Below are 16,248 nucleotides of genomic sequence, written 5' to 3' on the forward strand. Positions count from 1 at the left end.
AAATCAAGTGCAAGAATAAATGAGCATAAGAGCTAATTATGTAAATGGGACACAAACACATTAGTTTGAAGATATATATTCAATCTCAAGAATGGGAAAAGGACAACAAAGGGGCCATTTTATGAAAGTTTAGTAGGTTTTGCAATTACCACACATTAACAGCAAAGATTAATGTACACTAAGTGCAAAGCCTCTGTAGTAAATGCAAAGGTTTTGCCCTGCATCTCTTTTACATTTACCGCACAGGGTACCATATTACATGTCTGATCCCATAGCTTGAGACATCCGTGCTATCAGACCAGGTATATAAAAGAGCCCCTATGTTAGGCTGAAAATAGGACACAAATTTAGGTAGCATACATTTAGATCAGCTTTTTTTTTTTACTATCAGGCCCTAGGGAAACAAGAGCAAGAATAAATGAGCATAAGCTCTAATTATGTAAATAGGACACAAATACATAAGTACAAAGATATTCCTATGAATATGGGATGCTTTGATAAAAGTAAGTTTTGAGATTATTGAAAGTATTTCTTTTGTAGTAGAAAACTGGAATCCTACTAGTTTGTGGTACCATTTAAGAGCAACAAAAATCTTGTTTTATGAACAAGACTGCTCAGATCCCCTTCTTCAACTACAGAGTTGGTACCATGTACCCCTCCATGGGAAGTCCTTTTATATCTTCACTAACAGAGTCAGGTCTCATAGGGAGTATAGTGTAAGCCCTCTTTTTTTATTTATACACTTGATGTATTGCCCAATAGGAAATCTATGTTGGTTGGGATTGTGAGCCCTTTAGAGTTCCAGTCAAATAAGGATTGGATTTGAAACACTGAACATGGATGGCCCAGGTTCTCAGATGTTACAGTGGGAAACCTTTAGAAGTAATCTAGTAAATGAAGCACCTTTGACCTGAACTACTTGGTGTCACCACAGAAGTTCAGGATGTTGTCTGAGTTCCTGAATGGCTTGTTGTTCCTGACAGGTAAGATTGTGATGAGGAAACAAAGAAAAATCATTAGAATTCAGCTCCATCAAAACTAATTGTTGAAACACTGCAACAGACAGATCAACAGAGTAGGCAGTATCCATTTCAATGGTAGTTTGCCATGAGATGAGATACCCTGCGGGTCAGATGGAGGTTCAGAAAAAAAAATATTTTCAAATATAAGGACCAGAAAAAAATGTTTCAAACTTTCTGGGACAACAAAGGGGTCCCAACAAGGAGCGGGCACAAATGACAGGCCATGACTTAATAAATTCTCTTGATTCAGAGTTAAAACTGTACAGGAGATATTAATTAATACTTGTCTCGTCTGTTCTGGGACCAAGTCTGTGGACAATGGTTCCTCATTGCAGAATGACTGGTGTACTGATTTATGTTTGGTGGGAAATTACCTCTGGTTCTTCCCTGACCTCAGAGCTGTGATTAAAAAAAAATCCTGAGTCTGAACGGACGAGCTGTCCTCCGATCTATGGGGTCACATATAACCATCATCCTCGCTGAACCTGCTCGAGCTGTCATCAAAAGTGACCGTTTTAGGTTTCAAACCTCTAGTGCGGTTCCACGAGTATACCTGATCTTGCTGAAAATCTTTATTTGTTACATTTGTACCCCATATTTTCTCACCTATTTTCAGGCTCAATGTGGCTTACATAGTACCGTAAAGGCATTCGCCAAGTCCAGTAGGGGACAAGTACAAAAGATGTTATGGTGGAATAGGGAAGATAAGATTCAGGCATGTGGGGTTAAAGGTAAGGATAATGTCCAATACGATCTTTTGTAGTGAAGTGTTGTAGAGTTGAGGCATTTAAGTTGGGTCAGTCGGGTATGCCTTTCCGAATAGATGAGTCTTTAATGATTTTTTGAATTTTAGGTGATCGTAGATTGTTTTCACAGCTTGTGGCAGTGCGTTCCACAGTCATGTACTTATGTAAGAGAAGTTGGACGCATGGGTTGTCTTGTATTTACATCCTTTGCAATTTGGGTAGTGGAGATTCAGGTAAGTCCGTGATGAACTGGTACTATTTCTGGTTGGGAGATTAATCAGGTCAATCATGTAACCTGGGACTTCACCGTAGATAATCTTATGGACCAGGGTGCAGGTTTTGAAAGTGATGCGTTCTTTGATTGGTAGCCAGTGCAGTTTTTATCGGAAGAGTTTGGAACTTTCGAATTGCGATTTGCCAAATATCAGCCTGGCTGCTGTATTTTGAGCAGTCTGGAGTTTCTTAGTAAGTTGTTCTTTGCATCCCGCATAGATTCCGTTGCAGTAGTTTGCATGGCTTAGTACCATTGGTTGTATTAAATTGTGAAATATTTCCCTAGGGAAGAAAGCTTTTATGCATTTAAGTTTCCACATTGAGTGGAACATTTTCATTGTTGTGGAGTTCACTTGGCTCTCGAGTGTGAGGTTGCGGTCAATTGTAACGACGAGTATTTTAAGACTGTCTGAGATAGGTTGTTCTTATTAATCGGTATTTCCCCTTAAAATAAGGGTTCAATGCGATTCACATTTAAAATAATCCAAATTAGAATAAAAATAACACATATAAAATCTAATAGCTTCACCCAATTGCTTATGAAAACTCAAATGATCTAATTTGGTTTGAATAACAGAAGGAAAAGAACTCCAAAGTGGTATAATATAAACTGTGGAAAAAGAATTAAATATCCTAGTAAAACAAATTTGACAACAAACCATAGGACAAAGAATAAGCTGCTTAAATAATCTAGATGTGCCAAAAAGAAATGTAGAAATCTTATTAATTTACATTTGGGAAGTAGTACCATAAACTATCTGAAATAATAAGCAGAAAGTTTTAAACAGGACCCGTTCCGTAACAGGAAGCCAATGAAGTGTTTTCATATAACTAGAAACGCTGGTGAATGTATTCAATCTAAAAATCAATCTAACAGCAGTTTTTTTGAATTAGTTGAAGTTTGTTTTAGATTTTTAGAACTAAGTCCTAAATGTAACACATTATTTATTTATTTGTTTGTTTGTTTATTTGTTACATTTATACCCCACTTTTTCCCAACTTTTTGCAGGCTCAAATGTAGCTTACAAAGTACTGTAAAGGTATTTGCCATTACGGTTGATAACAAATAAAAGATTGTGTTGTAGACAAATGAGGTAGATGTGGTTCAGGCGTCATGGGGTCAAGGGGAATGAGGATAGTAAATTGTCCAGTACGATCATTGGTTATGTTGTGTTGCTGGGTGTGGGGAGTTATGTTGGATCGGTGGGGTAGGCTTTTTTGAAGAGGTGGGATTTAATGATATCCTGAAGTTTAGATGGCCATGGATTGTTTTCATAGCATACGGAAGTCCATTCCATAGTTTTAGTTTTATTTTTTGTTACATTTGTACCCCGCGCTTTCCCACTCATGGCAGGCTCAATGCAGCTTACATGGGGCAATGGAGGGTTAAGTGACTTGCCCAGAGTCACAAGGAGCTGCCTGTGCCTGAAGTGGGAATCGAACTCAGTTCCTCAGTTCCCCAGGACCAAAGTCCACCACCCTAACCACTAGGCCACTCCTAGCTGGATGCATAAGTTGTTTTGTATTTTAGCCCTTTGCAGTTTGGGTAATGTAGGTTTAGGTAAGATCGTGCTGATCCGAATCTGTTTCTAGTTGGTGGGTCTATGAAGTCTGTCATGTATCCTGGGACTACACCGTAGATGATTTTATGGACGAAAGTGCAGATTTTGAAGATGATCCGTTCTTTGATTGGGAGCCACTTCAGCTTTTCTCGAAGGGGTTTAACACTTTCGAATCGTGTTTTACCATATATCAGTCTGGCTGCTGTGTTTTGGACGGTCTGGAGTTTTTTTGTGAGTTGTTCTTTGCATCCCACATATATTCTGTTGCAGTAATCTGCGTGGCTTAGGACCATTGATTGTATTAGTTTACGAAAGGTATCCCTCGGGAAGAAAGGTTTATTCATTTGAGTTTCCACATTGAGTAGAACATTTTCTTTATTACAGTTTTTATTTGGTTCTCGAGAGTGAGGTTCCAGTCGATTGTGACTCCGAGTATTTTTAGGCTGTCTGAGATAGGGAGTGTGTGTCCTGGGGTGTTTTAGGTTGTGGGTTTGTAGTTGTTATGTTGAGATGAAAGGATCAGGCAGTGTGTTTTTTCAGTGTTCAGTTTCAGTTGGAATGAATTTGCCCAGGAGTCCATGATGTTCAGGCCAGCATTGATTTCATTGGTTATTTTAGTCAGGGCTTGTCTGAATTGAATGTAGATTGTAACATCATCTGCATAGATGAATGGGTTAAGGCCTCGATTGGATAAGGATTTTGCCAGTGGGATCATCATTATGTTGAAGAGTATTGGTGATAATGGTGATCCTTGAGGTACTCTGCAGGCTGCTTTCCACTGTGGTGCTATGTTTGAATTTGATTGTACTTGGTATGTTCTGGTGGTAAGAAAGCCCTTGATCCATTTAAGTATGTTTCCAACAATCCCAAAGTGGCCAAGGAGTCTTAATAATATATTATCGTTTACCATGTCGAATGTGCTCGACATGTCGAATTACATAAGTACATAAGTAATGCCACACTGGGAAAAGACCAAGGGTCCATCGAGCCCAGCATCCTGTCCACGACAGCGGCCAATCCAGGCCAAGGGCACCTAGCAAACTTCCCAAACATACAAACATTCTATACATGTTATTCCCGGAATTATGGATTTTTCCCAAGTCCATTTAGTAGCAGTTTATGGACTTATCCTTTCGGAAACTGTCTAACCCCCTTTTAAAGTCTGCCAAGTTAACCGCCTTCACCACGTTCTCCAGCAACGAATTCCAGAGTTTAATTACGTGTTGGGTGAAGAAAAATTTTCTCCGATTTGTTTTAAATTTACTACACTGTAGTTTGATCGCATGCCCCCTAGTCCTAGCATTTTTAGAAAGCGTGAACAGACACTTCACATCCACCTGTTCCACTCCACTCATTATTTTATATACCTCTATCATGTCTCCACTCAGCCGTCTCTTCTCCAAGCTGAAAAGCCCTAGCCTCCTTAGTCTTTCTTCATAGGGAAGTCGTCCTATCCCCGCTATCATTTTCGTCGCCCTTTGCTGCACCTTTTCCAATTCCACTATATCTTTCTTGAGATGCGGTGACCAGAATTGAACACAATACTCAAGGTGCGGTCGCAGCATGGAGCGATATAACGGCATTATAACATCCTCACACCTGTTTTCCATACCTTTCCTAATAATACCCAACATTCTATTCGCTTTCCGAGCTGCAGCAGCACACTGAGCAGAAGGTTTCAGTGTATTATCGATGACGACACCCAGATCCCTTTCTTGGTCCGTAACTCCTAACGTGGAACCTTGCATGACGTAGCTATAATTCGGGTTCTTTTTTCCCACATGCATATTTTCTACTTTTTAATTTTTTGATCTCTTTTTTCTGTTTTTATTTTTTGTTTGTTTTTTCTTCTGTTTATTTTTTTCCCCATTTTTTCCTTTTTTGCGTCATCTTCGCTGTTTTCGATTATATCTTTTTTCCCACATGCATCACCTTGCACTTGCTCACATTAAACATCATCTGCCATTTAGCCGCCCAGTCTCCCAGTCTCGTAAGGTCCTTCTGTAATTTTTCACAATCCTGTCGCGAGTTAATGACTTTGAATAACTTTGTGTCATCAGCAAATTTAATTACCTCGCTAGTTACTCCCATCTCTAAATTTTTTATAAATATATTAAAAAGCAGCGGTCCTAGCACAGACCCCTGAGGAACCCCACTAGCTACCCTTCTCCATTGTGAATACTGCCCATTTAACCCCACTCTCTGTTTCCTATCCTTCAACCAGTTTTTAATCCACAATAGGACTTTTCCTCCTATCCCATGACCCTCCAATTTCCTCTGTAGCCTTTCATGAGGTACCTCGTCAAACGCCTTTTGAAAATCCAGATACACAATATCAACTGGCTCCCCTTTGTCCACATGTTTGTTTACTCCTTCAAAGAATTTAAGTAAATTGGTCAGGCAAGATTTCCCCACACAAAAGCCGTGCTGACTCGGTCTCAGTAATCCATGTCCTCGGATGTGCTCTGTAATTTTGTTTTTAATAATAGCCTCTACCATTTTCCCCGGCACCGACGTCAGACTCAACGGTCTATAATTTCCCGGATCTCTCCTGTAACCTTTTTAAAAAATGGGCGTTACATTGGCCACCCTCCAATCTTACGGTACCACGCTCGATTTTAAGGATAAATTGCATATCACTAGCAGTAGCTCCGCAAGCACATTTTTCAGTTCTGTCAGTACTCTAGGATGAATATCATCCGGTCCAGGAGATTTGCTACTCTTCAGTTTGCTGAACTGCCCCATTACGTCCTCCAGGTTTACCATGAAGTCAGTAAGTTTCTCTGACTCGTCCGCTTGAAATATCATTTCCGACACCGGTATCCCACCCAAATCCCACTCAGTGAAGACCGAAGCAAAGAATTCATTCAATCTCTCCGCTACGTCTTTGTCTTCCTTGATCGCCCCTTTTACTCCTCAGTCATCCAGCGGCCCAACCAATTCTTTTGCCGGCTTCCTGCTTTTAATATACCGGAAAAAATTTTTACTATGCTTTTTTGCCTCTAATGCTATCTTTTTTTCGTAATCCCTCTTGGCTTTCTTTATCTGCGCCTTGTATTTGCTTTGACACTCTTTATGCTGCTTCTTGTTATTTTCAGATGGTTCCTTCTTCCATTTTCTGAAGGCATTTCTTTTAGCCCTAACAGGTTCCTTCATCTCACTTTTCAGCCAGGCCGGCTGTCTTTTGGAGTTCCGTCTTTCTTTTCTAATTTGTGGAATATGTTTGGCCTGGGCCTCCAGGATGGTATTTTTGAACAGCATCCATGCCTGTTGTACAGTTTTTACCCTCTCAGTTGCCCCCCTAAGTTATTTTTTCCACCGTTCTTCTCATTTTATCATAGTCTCCTTTTTTAAAGTTAAACGCTAATGTATTTGACTTCCTGTGTATAGTTACTTCAAGGTTGATATCAAAACTGATCATGTTATGATCACTGTTATTAAGCGGCCCCAGTACCATAACGTCCCTCACCAGATCATGCGCTCCACTAAGGACCAAGTCTAGAATTTTTCCTTCTCTCGTTGGCTCCTGCACCAGCTGCTCCATAAAGCTGTCCTTGATTTCATCAAGGAATTGTACCTCTCTAGCGTGTCCCGATGTTACAATTACTCAGTCTATATTTGGATAATTGAAGTCACCCATTATCACATTGCCTATTTTGTTTGCGTCTCTGATTTCTTTTATCATTTCTGCGTCTACCTGCTCATCCTGGCGAGGCGGACGGTAGTATTTATTTATTTATTTATTTATTTATTTATTTATTGCATTTGTATCCCACATTTTCCTACCTTTTTGCGGGCTCAGTGTGGCTTACAATACATTATGAATAGTGGAAATACAATTTGTTACAATTCAGGTTATGGATTACATTGTGAAGAGTTGACAAGATGAAATCAAAATCAATTAAGGAATCAATCAATTGAGAAGAACAATGAGACAGTGGAAGGAGAGAACAGGAAATTAGAGGTGCTATATGAAGTATGTGGTGTACATTTTCCTGTGAGTAGGGGTATGAGTGTGGTGAGATTAAGGGTTGAGAGTTCATAAATGGATGTATTAATGTATTACTGAACAGTGAGTGTGAGCTTTATGTGGTTTGGTTCTTTCCGTAAATTTTCTCAAAAAGATGTGTCTTCAATGACTTACGGAAGTTGGTTTGTTCATAGATCGTTTTCAGGTTCCGCGGCAGTTTGTTCCAGTACTGCGTGCTCATGTAAGAAAAGGTCGTTGCGTGTAACGTCTTGTATTTCAGGCCCTTGCAGTTAGGGAAGTGGAGGTTGAGGAAAGTTCAGGATGATCTTTTAGCGTTTCTGGGTGGTAAGTCTATTAATTCAGACATGTAGGCTGGGGCTTCGCCGTGAATGATTTTGTGGACTAATGTGCATACTTTGAAAGTAATGCGTTCTTTGAGTGGGAGCCAGTGTAGCTTCTTTCGCAAGGGTTTTGCACTTTCATATTTTGGTAGTCCAAAGATAAGTCTGGCTGCTGTATTCTGGGCTGTTTGAAGTTTCCTCAGGATTTGCTCTTTGCAGCCTGCGTACAGTGAGTTGCAGTAATCCAAATGGCTGAGTACGAGGGATTGTACTAGGCTGCGGAAGACGGATCTTGGGAAGAATTGTCTTATTCTTTTCAGTTTCCACATGCAGTAGAACATCTTTTTGGTTGTGTTGTTTGCATGGGTTTCGAGTGTTAGGTGGTGGTCAATAGTAACTCCAAGGATTTTTAGCGTTTCTGAGATTGGAAGGTTTAAGTTAGGTGTATTTATAGTGGTGAATTCATTTGTGTTGTATTGGGAGGTAAGTATCAGGCATTGAGTTTTTTCTGCGTTTAGTTTCAAATGGAATGTATCTGCCCAGATGTTCATGATACGTAGACTTTGGTTGATTTCATTGAAGATTTCTTTGATGTCTTGTTTGAAAGGGATGTATATTGTTACATCGTCGGCGTAGATATATGGGTTGAGGTTATGGTTTGATAGGAGTTTTGCCAAGGGGGTCATCATTAGGTTGAAGATGGTTGGTGAGAGAGGCGATCCTTGTGGTACTCCACATTCAGGTGTCCATGCCGCAGACGTGGCTGAGTTTGATGTGACTTGGTATGAACGTTGGGTTAAGAACCCCTTGAACTAGTTTAGGACATTTCCTCCCATGCCAAAATATTCAAGTATGTGTAATAGGATTCCGTGGTCTACCATGTCGAAGGCACTAGACATGTCAAATTGTAGGAGGAGTATATTGTTACCTGTTGCAATCATTTGTTTGAATTTAGACATGAGGGTGATTAATACTGTTTCTGTGCTGTGATTCGATCGGAATCCTGATTGGGCATCATGCAGTATTGAGTATTTGTTTAAGTAGTTAGTGAGTTGTTTAGTTACCACTCCTTCGGTTATTTTGGTTATTAGTGGTATGAATGCTACTGGTCTGTAGTTGGTTATTTCCCTTGCGCTTTTCTTTGTGTCTTTGGGTATCGGGGTGAGTAGAATTTTTCCTTTTTCTTTTGGGAAAAGTCCGTTTTGTAGCATGAAGTTTACGTGGTTTGTTAGGTCTATTATGAATTGTTGAGGAGCTGATTTCATGAGGTTACTTGGGCATGGGTCTAGTTTGCAGTGGGATTTGGCATATCTTCTAAGTGTTTCAGAGATACGGTCTTCTGATAGTAGTTCGAATTCGGTCCAAGTTCTGTCTGCTGGGTATATTCCGTCTTCTGGATCTAGACAATCTAGGAGTGTGGCGTATTCAATAGGGCTGGCAGGTATTTGGAGTCTTAATTGTATAATTTTCTCCTTGAAGTATTTCACAAGGTTGTCAGCGTCAGGTATATCTTTGTTGTTGTTTGTGACTGGAGTGGTATCTAGCAGTTTGTTCATGAGGTGGAAGAGTTTGTGTGTATCTTTGTAGTTTGGTCCTATTATTGTCTTGTAGTGTAGTCTTTTAGTCTGTTTTATGGTATATTTGTATTTCCTCAGAAGTACACTCCTATCACCGCCCTTTTCCCTTTTATACATGGAATTTCAACCCACAATGATTCAAGGGTGTGATTTGTGTCCTGCTGAATTTGTAATCTATCTGAGTCAAGGCTCTCGTTAATATACAATGCTACCACTCTACCATTCCGGTCCACCCTATCACTACGATATACTTTGTACCCTGGTATGACAGTGTCCCACTGGTTATCCTCCTTCCACCAGGTCTCAGTAATGCCTATTATATCCAATTTTTCATTGAGTGCAATATATTCCAACTCCAAGGAGAAGTATGCTTTTACCTATGGCTATTTCCTGTTTGAATTTAGCCAGAAGCGTGACTATAACAGTTTCGGTACTATGGTGTGAGCGGAATCCTGATTGTGAGTCATGCAGTATAGAGTACTTGTCCACGTATTCCGTAAGCTGTTTGGTCACCAGGCTCTTAAAGTAATCAAGAAGAGGTGATATCATCATCTAAACCAAGAGAGCATAAATATCCTTTGTGAAGAAAGCCCACATCAATCTTAACTGTCTCATTTGAAAAATGACTTTTTCCACAAATTGTCAACCTGCACTTAGCAAGCAATAATGAGAACTAATTGTCAATAATTAGAATTTACACACACAACTCACTAATGGGTCCTTTTATCAAGCTGTGGGGAAAAGGGTCCTGCGCTAGCGGCAGAGGGCATTTTTCCTGCACACCAGGGCCCTTTTTACTGCAGTGGGTAAAAAGACCCAGGCACACATGGCTGTGTGGTGAGAAAACTCTTGCCGCAAGGCCATGCGACGGGGAGCCTTTACCGCCACCCACTGAGGTGGCAAGAAGGGCTCCTGTGCTAACCCAGCGGTAATCGGGCAGCACACGGCGATGCCCAATTACTACTGGTTACCACCACAGAAACCATTTCTGTGGGTTTTCTTTTTCCCCCTGAAATGGCACTCGCTCGGGGTTGGACTACCATTGGTGGCCATGTTGGGCCAGCGGTAGTCCCGGAAGAGTGAACAGTAACCCACATTGGGCTTACTGCCGCTCTGTAAAAGGGCTCCTAAGCATATTCTGCAAAGCACTGCACCTAACTTCTAACACATGCAGACAAAAAGGGGCATGGTTATTGGCATGGAAAAAGCATTTCATGGGCATTCTGAAATTTACACATGTAATTATAGAATATGGTCCTCTGTGCCTAAATCTACACACTAGGATTTACACCATGGTTTTGTTGGTGTAAATGGACACATGTAGTTTTAGGTGCTGGGATATCAGCTAAGCGCATTCTATATATCACACCTAAATTTAGGTGCTGCTTATAGAATATGCTTAGAAGAAAATGTTTTCCACGCAGATTTTTTTAGGTGCCATATATAGAATCCCCCTCTTTGCATGTTGTAATCCTAACACAGTAGCTGGATAATGAGGGAACCCATACCCTCTGCCCATGACACACTTCCTCTAAAAATAATTTAATAAATAGTTAACATGTGCATAGTGCACAAAAACAGGCAAAAGAGCATAAAATATTTCAATACATTTTGTGATTGCTTGTTTTCTAGCATTGAATCTGCATTATGGGCTTTTACTGCCCTTTAGTAAAAGGGTCCCATAGAATATGCACCTTTCTGCTCTATTAACCTAGGTGCCTTATTATAAAATTATACCTTCTATATTGGATAAATTCACAGCCAATGGAAATGCTATCAAATTCTCACACAAATACCTGCCCCTAGAAACAAAACCCTTGCTTATGTGATGAATGTGTATCAACTGAATAAAAACTGACTTCTGAAAAGTGTCTTATAGAGCTGTAAAAATAAAAAAAAGAAGCTGTTCAGGGTTTCAAACTAATCTCTGCGTCTATAAATTCACCCAGCTACTTTTAAACAATAACCTGTTAAAAGAATATACCTATTAAAGATTCTTCATTTTATTGAGGATATATATAATGGAAATATATTGCACAAGCTTACATTATGTGAATGAATCATGGCCTTTTTTTCAGCATGTCTGTGTGCCACCAATATAGAAATACACACCCCCCTCATATTTTTGACTGGTGCACGTTATTATAAATGCTGTTATAATCTCAAAAGGAGTCTTAAGCACTCACTTGCTGGGATTCAAGTCAGGGAAAAAGAAAAAAAAAAGCTGGTTTCTCAGCCTTTCAATTACATACTCTCTGGGAAATATTAAAGTCTATTATCTGAGGTGCCAGCGAGCAGCAGGATCTCTAGCTGCATCAGCAGGATACAAACACAGTACAGCAAAGATTGCAGACAGCAGTCACCAGGCTTCAAGAAGTAGAACTGGAACCCACACTTCCCAGGTATTATAAGGGATTATGCTCATATGTATTTGTGCAAACATTTCAGAGGTGACAATTCTACTTTGAAGTGTTAGCATATTTTTCTTTACCTCTTCAAATACATAGGAGTTTTCCTTTATAGTACTGTTCTAACCTGAATCTTGTGATTATGATCTATCCTATTCATTTTATAGCAGTGCATGCTATATGGTAGGTTTGGGATGAGAGGGAGTGAGTTTATTTAATATCATTCTAGAAGGATCTTAGAGGCATATGCATCAAAGTCCCATTAAAGCACCAATTCTTATTTCCACCTCGGTAAAAATTACCAAGTTGGAAATAGCGAAGGATGTTCAAAACCAACGGGATGCAATGAGTTTCTTGCTAAAACAGCTTGGCAGGGGGGAAGGCAATCGGTCACCTGAACATACAAGCTGTGTGTATGAAAGCAGTGTGTAGCTTTTTCTTTCTCAAATGTTTTTTAAATCACAGTCAGCTGTCTCTCTGTAGCACTCCCTTTCCTGCATCCAGACATGCCCAATTACCCTTGGCAGCAGTGGAGCTGGTGTTGATGGGGGAAGGAAGCAAACCAGGTGAAGGAGAGAGCAAATGGCTGCTTGGCAAGTGGTGGGGGCAAGCGCTAGAGATGCTACAGTATTCCTCAGCCAATAGGAAGCTGCTATTTCTGAGGTAATGGGAAGGAAACAACAGTACCAACAGCTCCTGACCACCTGTAAAAATGTCATCATTAAGATAGGTGGTCCTTTCTGTACATCGGTAGGAAAACAGCTGTGCATTACTTGGAATGAACATTTGAATGGTAAGTAGCTCATTTAAATAACTTAGAGCCCCTTTTACCAAGCTGCGGCAAAAGGGGGCACGTGCTGGCATCGGTGTGTGTTTTTGATGTGCAATAAGGCCCCCTTTTACAGCAGCTGTTAAAAGGGTACTCTTTCGTTTCTTCAGGAAATGGCCATGTGGTAAGTAAACCACTTGCCATGCAGCCATTTTGGGTCCATTGAGGTGGCAGAAAGGCCTCCCATGCTAACCTGGTGGTAACCAGGCAGCATGCAGTACTGCCCGATTACAGCCAGGTACACCTTGGCGCTGAGAAGTTCTGAGAGAAGAGGACATTTCTCTAGTAAGTGAACGCTATTTTGCTTTGTGCTTTGGGAACTTAAAGATTGGGATTTAAAGGAGGAATTGTAGGTTAGTGTTAGGCAAAATACAAATATAAAAAGCAAATTTTATCAACTAATCTCCATAGTCTTTTCCACATAGTTTTGAAAAATTAGTACCACAGCATTAACAGATAGAATCTATCAGGCACTGCAGGATCTAATTTAGTATTAAGGGGGAATAAAAAGAGAGAGAGAGAGAGAAAGAGAGAGAGGGAAAAGCAAGCAGGGCCTAGTTTAGTATTAAGGGGGAATAAAAAAAGAGAGAGAGAGAGAGAGATGAAATCAAGGACAGCTTTATGGAGCAGCTGGTACGGGAGCCGACTAGAGAAGGAAAAATTCTAGACCTAGTCTTTAGTGGAGCACATGATCTGGTGCGGGAGGTAATGGTGCTGGGGCCACTTGATAACAGTGATTATAATATGATCGGATTTGATATTAGCTTTAAAGTAAGTAAACATAGGAAATCAAATACGTTAGCGTTTAACTTTAAAAAAGGAGACTATGATAAAAATGAGAAGAACGGTGAAAAAAAACACTTAGAGGAGCGACTGTGAGGGTCAGAAAATTTACATCAGGCATGGATGCTGTTCAAAAACACCATCCTGGAAGCCCAGGCCAAATATATTCTGCGTATTAAAAAAGGAGGACAGAAGACCAAACGACAGCTGGCGTGGTTCAAAAGTGAGGTGAAGGAAGCTATTAGAGCTAAAAGAAAATCCTTCAGAAAATGGAAGAAGGAACCGACTAAAAATAATAAGAAACAGCATAAGGAATGTCAAGTCAAATGCAAAGTGCTGATAAGGAAGGCTAAGAGGGACTTAAAAAAAAAGATTGCGTTGGAGGCAAAAACACATAGTAATTTTTTTTTTTAGGTATATTAAAAGCAGGAAGCATGCAAAAGAATCGGTTGGACCGCTAGATGAACAAGGAGTAAAAGGGGCGATCAGGGAAGACAAAGCCGTAGCAGAGAGATTAAATGAATTCTTTGCTTCGGTCTTCACCAAGGAAGATTTGGGTGGGATACCAGTGCTAGAAATGGTATTCGAAGCTGACGAGTCGGAGAAACTTAATGAATTCTCTGTAAACCTGGAGGATGTAATGGGCAGTTCTACAAACTGAAGAGTAGCAAATCTCCTGGACCGGATGGTATTCATCCCAGAGTACTGATAGAACTGAAAAATGAGCTTGCGGAGTTATTGTTAGTAATATGTAATTTATCCTTAAAATCGAGCATGGTACCGGAAGATTGCAGGGTGGCCACTGTAACACCGATTTTTAAAAAAGGTTCCAGAGGAGATCTGGGAAATTATAGACATGGATTTAGTGAAGGGAAATCTTGTCTCACCAATCTACTACATTTCTTTGAAGGGGTGAACAAACATGTGGATAAAGGTGAGCCGGTTGATATTGTGTATCTGGATTTTCAGAAGGCATTTGACAAAGTACCTCATGAAAGATTCCAGAGGAAATTGGAGAGTCATGGGAGAGGAGGTAGTGTTCTATTGTGGATGAAAAACTGGTTAAAAGAAAACAGAGAGTAGGGTTAAATGGTCAGTAATCTCAATGGAGAAGGGTAGTTAGTGGGGTTCCCCAGGGGTCTGTGCTGGGACTGCTGCTTTTTAACATATTTATAAATGACCTAGAGATGGGAGTAACTAGTGAGGTAATTAAATTTGCTGAAGACACAAAGTTATTCAAAGTTGTTAAATCGCGGGAGGATTGTGAAAAATTACAGGAGGACCTTACGAGACTGGGAGTGGGCGTCCAAATGGCAGAAGATGTTTAATGTGAGCAAGTGCAAAGTGATGCATGTGGGAAAGAGGAACCCGAATTATAGCTACGTCATGCAAGGTTCCGCGTTGGGAGTCACGGACCAAAAAAGGGATCTAGGTGTCGTCGTTGATGATACGTTGAAACCTTCTACTTAGTGTGCTGCTATGGCTAAGAAAGCAAATATAATTTTAGATATTATTAGGAAAGGAATTGAAAACAAAAATGGGGATGTTATAATGCCTTTGTATCGCTCCATGGTGCAACCGCACTTCAAATATTGTGTTCAATTCTGGTCGCCGCATCTCAAAAAAGATACAGAGGGGCATAATCGAACGGGGCACACAAGCTTTCCTGAGGACATCCTCGCAGGACATCCCTGCGAAGGGGCGGGGAAACCCGTATTATCGAAACAAGATGGGCGTCCATCTTTCATTTAGATAATACGGTCGGGGACGCCCAAATCTCAACATTTAGGTCGACCTTAGAGATGGTCGTCCTTAGAGATGGTCATCCCCGATTTTCGGTGATAATGGAAACCGAGGACGCCCATCTCAGAAATGACCAAATCCAAGCCATTTGGTTGTGGGAGGAGCCAGCATTCATAGTGCACTGGTTCCCCTGACATGCCAGGACACCAACCGGACACCTTAGGGGGCACTACATAGCTCCCTTACCTTGCGTGCTGAGCTCTCCAACCCCTCCCCCCAAAAAAACCTCACTCCCCACAACTGTACACCACTACCATAGCCCTTACAGGTGAAGGGGGCACCTGGATGTGGGTACAGTGGGTTTGTGGTGTGCTTTGGAGGGCTCACATTTACTACCACAAGTGTAACAGGTAGGGGAGGATGGGCCTGGGTCCGCCTGCCTGATGTGCACTGCACCCACTAAAACTGCTCCTGGGACCTGCATACTGCTGTAATGGAACTGGGTATGATATTTGAGGCTGGCATAGAGGCTGGTAAAATATGTATTTATTTTTTTAGGGTGGCAGGGGGTTAGTGACCACTGGGGGAGTAAGGGGAGGTCATCCCCGATTCCTTCCGATGGTCATCTGGTCATTTATGGCACATTTTTGTGGCTAAGTCGTAAAAAGAAAAAGGTCCAAGTAAAGTCTTCAAGTGTTCGTCAAGGACGCCCTTCTTTTTTCCATTATCGGACGAGGACATCCATGTGTTAAGCACGCCCCAATCCCGCCTTCGCTATGCTTCCGATATGCCCCCATGAACTTTGGCCATCCCTGCGATGGAAAACAGTTAAGGACACCCAAAATCAGCTTTCGATCATGCTGATTTGGACAAACCTGTGAGAAGGACACCCATCTTCCGATTTGTGTCGAAAGATGGGCGCCCTTCTCTTTCGAAAATAAGCCTGATAGTGGAATTAGAAAAGGTGCAGAGAAGGGCGACAAAAATGATAAAG

This window comes from Microcaecilia unicolor, chromosome 6 (assembly GCF_901765095.1).
Source record: "Microcaecilia unicolor chromosome 6, aMicUni1.1, whole genome shotgun sequence".
NCBI classification, from domain to species: Eukaryota; Metazoa; Chordata; class Amphibia; order Gymnophiona; family Siphonopidae; genus Microcaecilia; species Microcaecilia unicolor.